General features: G+C 42.0%; 1 pseudogene; it reads left to right on the top strand.

The window, feature by feature from the left end:
- The first annotated feature begins 384 nt into the window (after nt 1–384).
- LOC105295353 lies at nt 385–10,927 on the top strand (annotated as a pseudogene).
- Nucleotides 10,928–12,328: the final 1,401 nt, after the last annotated feature.

The following is a 12,328-nucleotide window of genomic DNA, read 5'->3' as shown; positions in this document are numbered from 1 at the left end:
TTGGCCTCTGGGTTTGTAAGGCCCGCCATGCCGGCCTCCCCAGGGCTTGTCAGGTTAGTATGTGGCCCCTTTTGGTCTCTATAATGGTCTCTAATTCATGGTGGTGGTGTTTTGAGAATTAAATGAAGTGTTTGTAAAATGATTACTCACAGTTAGCACTCAATACATAGTTATAATTATAGTCGTTGTGAATACTAATTTGGCTTGCTTGGTGTTATGGCGGGGGGGGGGGGGGGGGGGGGGGGGGGGGGGGGGGCGGTGCATGCTGAGCTTGGCGGCCTTATATTTTTAATGACACCAATACACACATTTGTGCGAGTTTTTTCCTACCAGTAGTAGAGCCTGGAACAGAGAAGTGAGCCATTTGCGTTGATCCCAAGATGCATGTGGCCAGTTGGGTCTGGCAGCACTGGGGACTGTGGGAGCTATGTTAGCGAGCACTGTGAAGCCAGAAGAGTCCAGCAGCAGCTGGAAGTGGAGGTGGAGAAGCTGTTGAGCTGGACAGAGAAACGAAAGCCAGAAGGAAAGGAGGTGGGTTGATGTTGGGGTGCTGGGTCTGAGCATGAATTTTCAGAATGAAGCAGCTCTGGATAAAGCTAAACCTAGGTGTGGTGGCCTGAGATGGTGAAACTGCTCCCTGGCATTCCCCCGCAAGCCCTTGGTTCCTTCTTCTGCTCTTTCAAATGGAGCAGCAGGAAGAAATCAAAGGTTTTGAATCTATTGTGCAAAGTTTCTAGAGGGTTGAGGAGCACAGGGCCACAGGTAAAGATATAGACAAGGGACATATTCTAAGGACAGTCCTAGATAGAGGGAGGATGGACTGGCCCAAATGCAGCAACCTTCTCAGGGAATAAGGACTGTTGGAGCAGAGAATAGACCTTACAGGGTACCAGGAGCAGAATATATAACCTGCTTTTCTGCTGCTGTATCTTCAGTCCAACTTACATCCCAGCTGTTGAGCCTATCTATTCATTGGTACATTTACATGGGAGACAACAGTACATAATTGAGTGGTAGGAAGGGGAGGTATAGATCTCTAATGACCATCCAAGTCACCCTCAGCTGACCTTCCCTTCTCTTCAAAGACCTTCTGCATGTCCAGTGACTCAGCTGGAGGAGGTACTGAGTTCCTCCCACGTTCATAGGATCAATATAGAGTGGATACAGGGGATGCTCTAATTACAGGGAACTGAGAGGCTAGTGTGTGTGTTAAGAGCCCAGACTCTGCAGTCAGATTCCCTTGTCCTCATCTCCATTCTACCACTTAGTAGCTGGGTAACCCTAGGCAAGTCTAAATAGTCTTTCTGTGCCTCAGTTTCCTCATCTATAAAATGGGAATAGTAACACCTCATGCTATTATAAGGGTTGAGTGACTTAAAATATGTAAAATATGTAAAGTGCTTAGGACCATGCCTGCTATGCAGTAAGTGCTATATAAACTATGATTACAGGCTGTTACATAGAATGCTGAAATTCCTTTGGAATAATGGCAGGAGTGGAAGGGGAGACGGTAAAACAGGTGTCAAAATCCTAAGCGAATAATCAAGAAATTAGTAATGAACAGCGAGCTTGCTAACCTGAGTCTGAAAGAAGAAGGACTTTTTCCCCTCAAAGGGTAAAAGAAAAGTGGGCTAGAACTGGCCCTACCTAAAGAGGAAGGTCCCCTGCCTACAGGACATGGGAAACTTGAGTCCTTAGGATTTCAGTTATGGCAGGAGGTGAGGTGCCAGGGGACTTGTTTGGGACAGTCCAGTGAGGAAGGATTCTTTTCTGTAGAGAGGAGAGAGAGGGTGTTGTAAATGCATTTATTTGGTGGGGGAGGGTCTGTGTATTAGTCAGAATTCTCAGTTGTTAGCAGAAATTCCATCTCAAACTGACTTAAACCAAAAAGAGAATTAGTAATTCATATTACTAGGAACTCCAGGGGCTGAAAGATGTCAGTAATTGGGGCACCATCTCTTTTGTTTCATTCTCAGCAGGCTCCCCGCCTTCTGTAAGAGTAGCCCAGGCAGCTCCAGGCTTTTGTTCTATCAGTTTAGTATCCCTGAAGGAAAAGCATTCCTTTCTCTTGTTCTAGTCCATGTCTTAGAGGCTAACCTTCACTGATTTATATTGGGGGTGGGAAGAAGGGGGCCATGGGCCTTGCTGAAACTGTTTTTTCTGGGAATGAAGACAATCCAGAGGGTTAACAGAGAAAGGGGAAATATATGCTGGATAGGCAAAAATGATCTTTCTATATCATCAAGAAGATCAGTAACAGGTAGCATGGGTGATAAGCTTGCTTCAGGTTTCTGGGTCAGCTCAGCCTGAGGCTCCATGGGAGACTGGGAAAGTAGGTTCGCTGTCTTTGTTCAGGTCTGAATTTGAAGAAAACGCAGCTCTAGGGCTTCTGCAGCAAGCTTTTCTCAGATCAAAGTTTTCTCTAAGTGTGGCCCTTGACCACCTTATTTTTTATAGCTGGGAGTACTTGATGAAACTGCAGATTCCTGGGCTACACCAAGACAGACATAAGGGATGGAAATCTTTTCAGGCAGATCACTGGAATCTACATTTTAAAGAACCACCAGGTGATGAGGCACACTAAGATGTGATGGACTGCCCTGGGATTTGCAGGAGGCCAGCATTAGTTAAGCTTGAAGACTTGTATCTAGCAAGAGAGTTGAGATGAGGACACAAAAGAGAACATGGTAAGTGACATAAGATTGGGAGCTCCAAAACTATGGTAAAGTAGATGCAAAGGAAAAGGAACAAATACACATGTACAATAATTAAGTGCCAAGCCTGGAGCTTGGGCTACTACATCATTTTTCTCAACATCCACTGGGAGATAGATAGTCTTATTATTTTACGGAAGAAAAAATCGAGGTTCAGAAAGCCATCTGGTCACACCAGATGAGCACTGACCTTTAAACTCTGTTCATGAAGGGGAGGAAGCGCTAGCACAGTTTTCAAGTCAGCTGATCCACATGTCTTGAACACCTCTTATTTCAGCAGTGAAGCATGACATTTTTTATGTTAATTAACAGATTCTATAAGGATATTTGAATAGTTTGCAGAAACTCCCTCTGGAACATCGGTTCCTACCTGGGGGGTTTTAAATGCTAATTTAAACACCCCAAGAGTGGGCTCCTGATTAGGGCACCTTAAATGTCAACTGTTTAGATTTTAAAGACAAATATACATATACATAAACATATATACCACACTTTTGATGCTAAGTATTTTCATGTAAATTTTAATGTAGAATATCCCCCTGTGAATAAGTACCCTGCACACCTCTGTTCTTCACTTCCCTTAATCTGATGCAATCATCCCCCTTCTCTGCCCTCTCCATCTTTTTGCTGTGCACCCTGCTGGAACCAGCTGGATTCACCAAGCACCACTCTCTCCTTAACCTCTTCTCTGATGTTTCTTTTGCCTTAATTGAAACTTCTCCTCTTCTCAAGTGCAGGTTCCATGTATATCAGAGCCAGGAGGTCAGACAAAGGCACCCCATTGCTGATACCAGACTCTTTCCCTTCCTTGAAAAACCCCATGGATATTGCTGTTAAAAAAAAAAAAAAAAGAAAGAAAGAAAGAAAGAAAAGAAAAGAAAAGGAAAGAGAGAAAGAGAAAGAAACTTGGCTTTTAGCTTATACTATACAACAAAATCACTCAAAATTTACCAAACAACTTTCGAAGCAAATATTGGTGATAATCTTTGCAACCCTGGGGTAGGCAAATATTTCTTAGTCAGGACACAGAAATTGCTAACTATAAAAGAAGAAGCTGCTAAATTTGACTTCATTAAAATTAAGAACCTCTGCTCTTTGAAAAACATGGTTAAAAAAATGAAAAGCCAGACAGGGAAAAAATATGCTCAATACATATACCTAACATAGAACTTCATTCAGAATTTATTAAGAACTCTTATAACTTATTTATAAGACAAACAACTGGTAAAAAGATGGCAATAGATTTAAACATACACTTCTCAAAAGAAGATATATAAATGACCTATAAGTACATGAAGGTCAAGTAAAGTCACCAGGACCTAGCTTTCCTTCATCTTTTGGTTCTATATCTCTGGTTTGCACTGTTTTCAGCCAAGCCTCTTTGGAGTGGTAGCAGTTTGGTTGCTGCAGTTCTAAACCTAACTTTCCATCATTTCAAACCCAGTGAAAAAGAGCCAAAATGTTTTTTTCTCAGAAGTCCCGGTCTAGATTTTATTGTGTCCCATCGGCTCTGATTGAGTGGATTAGTCAATATGGCCACATATTGGACCAGGCTGAGGTCACATGTTCTACCGCTTTGCTAGGCTGGGAGAGCGAGAAGTAGAATCCTAGAGAAGGAGCCTTCAGGGAATCCTTCAGCTTCTTTAGTAGGATGTCAGGCTTTGGCTTACTGTCTCCTATTAAATATCACATAATGTAGGAGCAATAATTTTCTATATGGAAATCAGGGTATGTGAGAAAAGAATGGATGTTGAGTGGGAAAAAATAATCCACCACCCTTACGTTTTAGTAGCCTCTTCATACTTGAAATGGTTAATTGTTGAGAGAACCTTTGCTTCAGATTTGGCTTCCAGAGCTACGCCAGCCATTCCAGCTATGACAGAATGAAGCTGAAAAGGGTCGGAGAGGCCGTGTCCATCTTATAAACACCAGGTTCAACCTCGGCAAACAGCCTTTACCATCACTTAATAAGCCGGTAGCCCAAGAGACCCACCAATTCCCTAGCATGTGTGCAGGATAACTAATTTCATGATCTTGAACCAAGATGCTTCTTTCATAATCCAGAGAAGAAAGAAGGGCAGTGTTTCCAGTCTATAAGCATTAGCATAATCACATTGCTTCATTATACTACCCAATGACAATTGGTAAATTAGCATCAGCTAATTATTTCCCTTTGAATAACAATTCCCTTTGAATTCCAAAGGGAATTCAAACCATGAAGACATATTATTCTGGAAAAATAAAAAAAGGTTAGTAGAAGTACATTATAATTTAGGAGCCAAAAAGTATTAATGATGCTTTTTACACTACAGGTTTTCATTGTATTCATATTATCAAACTTAATAATAGTGAGATTATTATATGTGAGTTTAGTTTTATTCGTTAAGATAAGCTAAAGGAAAGGAAAATTCCTAGTAAGAGACAGAATTTTATAATCCTTAATTTTCAAGTAACCTAACATTCCAGAATTCTTTCCATTTTACACTTAGGTTAATTGAAGCAGGAGGCATGGTTGTGAAATTCCTTAAGCCACAAAGCAGAAGCTTACAAAGAACACTATTCTTCTAAGATCCAGCCTTTAGAAGGCAGTATCATGTTACTTCTACTTTGAAAATGTTGCTTTTCAAGCCCCTTTGGGTTGCATGCTGATCTCATTGCTAAAGGGCAGGTTCAAACTTATGTAGTGGATGTTGAAGTTTGTATGATCAGAGTTTGTTTGCAAGCAACCAAAGCTTATACTGTATGATTTATTCTTACAGAATTTCTGGCAACCATGCAGAACTAGCCTTGGAAACTGAGTGGAAGCAAGGGAGCAGGATGAATCACAACCAAAAACAAGCCACAGACCCAGTCTAGTGAGGAGCCTTTTGTCATTCCACTGAACATTTTGCTGCCAGTGAAAAAGAGGTGCCACTAAATAAGGGTTATCAGATAAAATATAGGATACCTAGTTAAATTTCAATTTTAAATAAATATTTAAAAATGCATAAGTTTTTAAAGTATGTTCCATGCAATATTTAGACATATTTATACTAAAAATATTTTTAAATTATTTTTTTATCTGAAATTTGAATTAAACTGGATCTGTTGTATTTTCATTTGCTAAATCTGGCAACTCTACAATGGATGTACCATTTGCTGTCCCTGAAAACAAGCTGCCATCTGCCACTCTAGTGGATTTTTGCATCATGGGTTCTAAAAAGAACCTGACTGAGACAGATAGGTGTCATTGGTGGAGTCTCTGCTACAGGGCCCTGCTCCAGCTGCGAGGGTGGTCAGAACGCTGATGGTGTCTCTATCATTCATTGAAAATGGCCTCTGTCTTTCACCGTCTTAAATTTCTCAGATGTAAGGGTGGAGCAGTAGTGAGATTCAGATATTGGGGGAGAAAAAAGATAAATGCCTACCTTATTTTCTTGTTAACATATGCTCCTTCTCTTTCTCATCGTCTAGTGGCCTGTGAGTTGGGGACAAGGCATAATGTAATTCTCTTTGCCAGTGACCAGTCCAACAACCTAGATTTAAGCCAATTAGCAGATGACATCTCCTTGGCTTCAAGTGTTGTTTCAGGATTGGGCGCATAACTCAATCTGGACCAAGGGGATGAGAGGAAAGTTTACTAGAAGATTTTAGGGGAACTAACCTTATTCCTGAGACCTGCATTAAGTAAATAATGATCTCATCTTCCTCCAGATACTATTTTGTGTTGTCCCGAGGCCTGGAAATTCTGCAGCTATTTTGCTTCCATCCTGAGATGAAGAACAAAGAGAGAAAACGAGGCAGAAAGCGGTAACTGCAGAGAAGTAGAGCTGGAACCGCTGGATTAAGTCTCCCGGTGCCTGTCCCACATCTGGATGTTCAGTTATGTGCACCAATACATTTTTGTTTGGTTTAAGCACATTCAAATTTGGTGTTCTTGTACTTATAGCCAAAAAACAACCCAATTGAAAAAAAATTCATGAATGTGTGAGCCACTTTTGTAAGCCTATCATTTGTTGAATTCCGAAAGTTCAGCATAATGTGTTTGACTGAATTAGAAAGTACCGCTATTATGAAATTGTGAGCCAAGGATTAGTATTTAAATTAATGCAATATAAACAACTATAGATTTGCTTCGTTAGGCAAGAGAAAGAAGCAGTTTATGATTCTTGCCAAATTCTTGCTTTTTTTGCATGAATGCCCCCGGAGATGAAGCAGCCTCTCAGGAAGTCCCCTCTGAGGAAACATATTTAAATTCCTGGAAAGGCCTGTGGTGCAAACATAAATAGTATTCGAGATAACTGTACCCTCTCTTCTTCTTTCTCCATGGGATGGACAGCTGCTTCTTTGACCTGCCTAGCCACCCTCCCCACTTCTTTGGGTAATAGCGCCCTGCTGCTCCTTTGGATAACACCCTTTCCTCCATTCCCTGGAATCTCAGTGGGACCAGCCATCCAGGTACCTACCACACCTGCTCCCTACCACTGGGCCCAACGGTGTGCATGCAACTTTAGGCTAAACTCTGTCACAAGAACTCAGCTCTCTAGGGGTCTGATGCAAGAAGGAAAATCACTGGTGTCATTCCTAATAGGGACCGATTCCTGTCTTTTCTGAGTCTTGATTCGTCCCCAACCTCTCCCTCTCGCAATGGCTTTGCTTAAGGTAGCCAGGGTGAATTTCCCTTACGTGCTGCCAAAAATCTTAGCTGATACTCTCCACCTAAAAAGTCCTCAAACACAACCAAGCCTTTAGCAGTTACATTTTTAATTTTTACTAGGCATGTGTTACTATAAGTCTGACATAAATCTCTTTATAATTTCTATCGTGTGCCTAAATTATCATATAATCAATTATAAAAACTTTACTGGGAACTAAAGTATAGGAAATTAATGCGTATTTTTAAGGATTATTTTTAAAACCCACTTACTTAGCACTTATTGTGTCTAAGACATTGTTTATTTGTTTAATCGTCATTATAATCTAGTGATATACTATCATTATCCCCATTTTACAGATTTTGAAACTGGAGCACAGCAAGGTTAAGTAGCATACCCTAGGTCACACAGCTAGTAAATGGAAAAGCTGTGATTCAAACCATGACCGTCTGATTTCAGTCCATTATCATCCACTGTATAAAATCTGGCATCATCGAATTACTAAGACAAACTATAAAATTGACTTCTAATGAATAAGATTAGTTATATGCAAAAGAGTCTTGATACAATGTCTTCCAGTCCAGAAGTAAGAAAGATGAACAGAGTTGGCTGAAGTCTCTGGGTTCCAATTTTCAACTTTCTGCCAAGTCAAAACTGTGTAGGCTTTCCCTAGTAAACACCTATGGAGTTATTCACCCATTCATTCAACTAAATATGCTGAGTACATGCTAAGTGCTAAGCACTGTCTTGGGCTTTGGGGTGATGGCAGTAAACAAGCAGATGAAAATCTTTGCCCTCACGGCGTTGGTGTTCTAGTGAGGAGTTGTGATTCTACCGCCACATAATTGAAAAAGCCTGAATTTCTCTGGCTCTCGATCGTTTCCATTACTATAATGAATGAAAGAATGGGTTCATCTGAGGGCCGTGCTGAGTCTGTGCACCTGTGCCATGTCAGCAGGCCTCATCCTTCCAGAGGTGCCCAAGGGAAGGATGCTGGCTCAAGACTGCCTGGCAAAGGCGATATCTGCTGGGAGATGGTGACAATTTGTTACGTGTCCAGGATTTTACATGAATAAACCATTCACTTCATATAGTTTAACACATTTAATTCTCACAACAACCTAAGATCTAAAAGCAGTAGCACTGCATCTCTTAAGACTGCTGCCTTGGACTCGCCTTCATTCTTTCATCCCCCTCCCCAAAGGAATACGCTTTCTTTCACCCCACACCTTGGACGTGAACTTCTTGCCTGAGGACTGAAAATACCAGTTCAAAAACAGAAAACTAAGGACCCACAATTCTTCTCAAAATACCAGTCTATTATTTCAGAGGAGTTAATTTCAGAAGGAAGAGAGGCCAAGCTTGTAAAAACAACTTACATGGATCCTACCGGTAAAATATGAACTTGGGAAACTGCGACACGTACAACCAGGAAAGGAAGTCGGCCGATGGTGTGGCAGTTCCGGTGGTGAACGTATCTTTCTGGAGAAAGACGTTCTCGTCGTTGTGAACGTATCTTTCCGGGGAAGCAGTCTGACCACCAATGGGAGGCTGCTGCCTAGAATTCCCTGCAGGTGTCACAGATGATAATGTCCCAAAGCAGCTGCTCTTCGGGAGCTTAAGGGAGAAACTGGCTATAAAGGTGATGTTGCTGAATGTTCTCCAGCTGTTTGTGTGGATCCGGGTTTGTCAAACTGTACCACACACATCATGATAGTAACTATTAATGGAGATGAGGCTGAAAAATATCAGACCCAAGTCAAAGCCAGGGGATGGAGAATGCGTGAAAGTAATTTCTTTACTAAAGAATAACCTGCTGAAGAGACTCGTTGCTCTGGTGACTGAAGAATATCCGATGGTAGATGTCAAAGTTTTCCCGCTTCCTGGTGCTGCCCTTTTGAGATGTCCTTCCTGAAATGTTAAGGCCAAAGCATAGTGGCCAAATGCTTTTGCAAACAAGACCACTAGGGCTCCTTCACTAAGATTTTATATTCAGCTGAGTTTAATGTATATTTGAAATTAGCTGTTTCACAAAAGAAAAGCAACAAAGAATGCAATCAATCAATTAATTAATCGAACTTGCCAATGCACCTGTGCTGACTCATATTCTCTGAAATTGAAGGGTATCTTAGAAGCCATGGCCTCGCTTAAGGGCTGTCAGCAGAGCAGTGGTCATGATGGGGACATTGCCTACAATACTGGGCAGATATTGAAAACAGTACCATGTTTTCAACATTTCAGCTGAATTACAAGCATTGTTGATACTGCCAGTAAGATCATTTTGTAGAATGGGTGTCAGTGGCCTGGAAGAAAGTCTCCCCCGCCTAAAGGGCTGGGTGCGGCTGAGGTGTGTGTGGTTGAGAGCTTTCTTCTGCTTGGCTAATCCTATTGATGGAACGGAGGGCAGTTTTGTATGAGAAAAGCCTCAGTCATAAGAAAACATTGTGTTCTGGTTAATTGGTAAGTTTGATTTTCCAAGCTTAGTAGTAGATGGGGTGTCTTATCATCAAGGCCATCTTGGAGTCAATAAAATACAGAAGTATTATGCTCATTTTACATTTGAGGAAGCAGAGACACAATAATGTGAATTAACTTGCCCCAAACCTCACAGCTCGCAAGTGTCAGAGCCAGGGTTTTATCCTGGACTGTGTAGTGGATTTTGAGTCTAAATGCTCAGTTAACCATGGTACTGTACTATTCCTCAGTATTCTTGCAACTGGTTGGGGAAGGTTATTACAGCCTGATTTACTCAATTAGCCAACCAACCGGTTCATGGGATGCCGACTACCTGCCAGATATTGGCATATATTGGAAACAGGGCCAGTGGTGAGCAAGAATTCGGAGCTACTTTCAAGGAGCATATAGCTTAATAAGAAAATAGGTCTTAATCACATAACAACAGGAATAAATTTAAAATTGCAACTGTGCGGTAACAGGAAAGGGAACTATAGAGTGCTATTAAAATGTAAAATGAGGGGCCCCTTTATAACCTGGGAAATCAGAGAAGGCTTCCTGGAACAAGAGTCTTTTGAGCTAAAAGTAAATAGGCAAAAAGGGTGGAAGGAGGAGCTTTCCGGAAAGAGGAAACAGCATGTAAAACAGGCCTCGTGTGGGAAAGAAGTTAGCACCTTCCCAAACTGGAAAAAAGCGAGTGGCTATAGTGTGTGTGTGTGTGTGTGTGTGTGTGTGCATGCGTGTGTGTGTGTGTGTGTGTGTGTGTGTGTGTGTGGCGTGTAGATGGGGGCCAGAGTGTTATGAGATGAAGGTAGAGAAGGAGGTTGGGGTAAGATCACCCATAGCCCTGTAGGCATATTAAGGATTTAAGTCTTCATCCTAAAAGCAAGTTTCATTGTCCCATTGTCCCATTTATTGTTCCTTAGCTCTAATTCTATTTCAGTAAATCTGAAACTGCTCCAAAGTCTGATTCACTCTCTGTGGACAGGAATAATTTTTCTGAAAGCCCTTGATAGGTAGCTATACATGTATAAGGTATGATTGTTTTTCCTGCTATACAAAACAGTGAATTGCTTGCTCTGGCTCAAAATATGATGAAACAATGAAAATTCATTTTTCACAGTTCCGGAGGCTGGAAGTCTGAGATCAGGGTGTGGGCTGGTCAAGTGAGGGCCCTCTCCTGGGTTGCAGACCCCCTGTGTCCCCACATGGCAGAAGAGGCGAGGGGACTCTGAAATCTCCTTTGTAAAAGCACTAATCCCTTTCATGAGGGCTCCACCCTCAGAACCTAATCACCTCCCAAAGGCCCACCTCTTAATACCAGTACCTTTGGGGGTTAAGATTTCAACATATGAATTATGGGGGGCGGGGGTGGGGGGAGTGGTACAGACATTCAGACCATAGCACTGGTTCTCTAGATTTAAAATTATATATAAAAAGATAGTTGAAACAAAGTTCATTTGCCTATATATAAATATGTGGCATAGAGAGATGAATGCCATATAGTGAAATCATATATAACATACCGTATTTAATTAATTCGAAGATGCATATTTTCCCACTGAAATGGGGACAGGTCTTACAACTGAAGACATGTCACATGTCAGTATCTCTTCTTTCTCAGTGATACATAGAATAGTAACCTTATAGTCAGAAGTGTCTCAACAAAGTAGAGTGTACAAGAGTCAAGTTCCCAGAAGTAGAGCCTAAGACAGGTATGGAGTTTACACAATTCATTGAGGAACACTCTTTTGAAAAGCCTATAAGAGAGTGAGTGAAGCAAGAGAGGGAAAGGGACAGAGCCATGCAAGGTCTTAGGTCAAGACTAGCCTCTGGCCGATCCTCTGAAGCATGAACCCCATCACAATTCTACTCCCTTGAGGCAAGGGGCCTCTCATGCCCCCAAATTAGTCATTGACTATGGGCTGTCTTTGTGGGGTCATAACCTCCTGGGCAAAGGGCTCCCATCAGCCAAGGGTAATTTTCAGGAGAAGGAGGGCAGCTGGGAGCACTATCGGCCGATAGTCATGACAACTAACAGCGGGGTATCCCCTTGGTGTAGGGGATCTAAAGGACATGACAGCGTCCACCATAGACATCTTGCTCAGCTTTGCAGTTCTTGGTGCCCACAAAGTGAAAAGCAGCTTCTCTCAAGAAGAATGATCATTCTCCTGTTATGGTGTGATTTGCACTGTCCTCAATAATATCCTTAGGGTAGACTCCGTTACCAAATGTCTTAGGGCTTTTCTTCCAGGTATCCTGAGGACAAGGCAATCAGATGCTGTCAGAAGCCATAACTACTACATTCTGATCTGTGTGTGGCAGATCTGGCCGCCAAAAGAATCCACAGATTCCAACCAAGTGTATTTGTTGGGGGGTGGGGAGGGGGAAGGGAACCCAGAGGAAACCATAAAGTAGGTGAAGCATAACGTCTCCGTCTCCTGCCCCACCTTTCCAGAATCCTGTCCCTGCTCCTAGCATCCTTTTCTCCGACCATTGCACTACTACCCTTCCTTCCTCTTCCTA

The sequence above is a fragment of the Pteropus vampyrus genome, unplaced genomic scaffold, assembly GCF_000151845.1.
Source record: "Pteropus vampyrus isolate Shadow unplaced genomic scaffold, Pvam_2.0 Scaffold103, whole genome shotgun sequence".
NCBI classification, from domain to species: domain Eukaryota; kingdom Metazoa; phylum Chordata; class Mammalia; order Chiroptera; family Pteropodidae; genus Pteropus; species Pteropus vampyrus.
The sequence above is the reverse complement of the archived record's forward strand: the minus strand, read 5'-3'. Positions and strand labels throughout refer to the sequence as shown.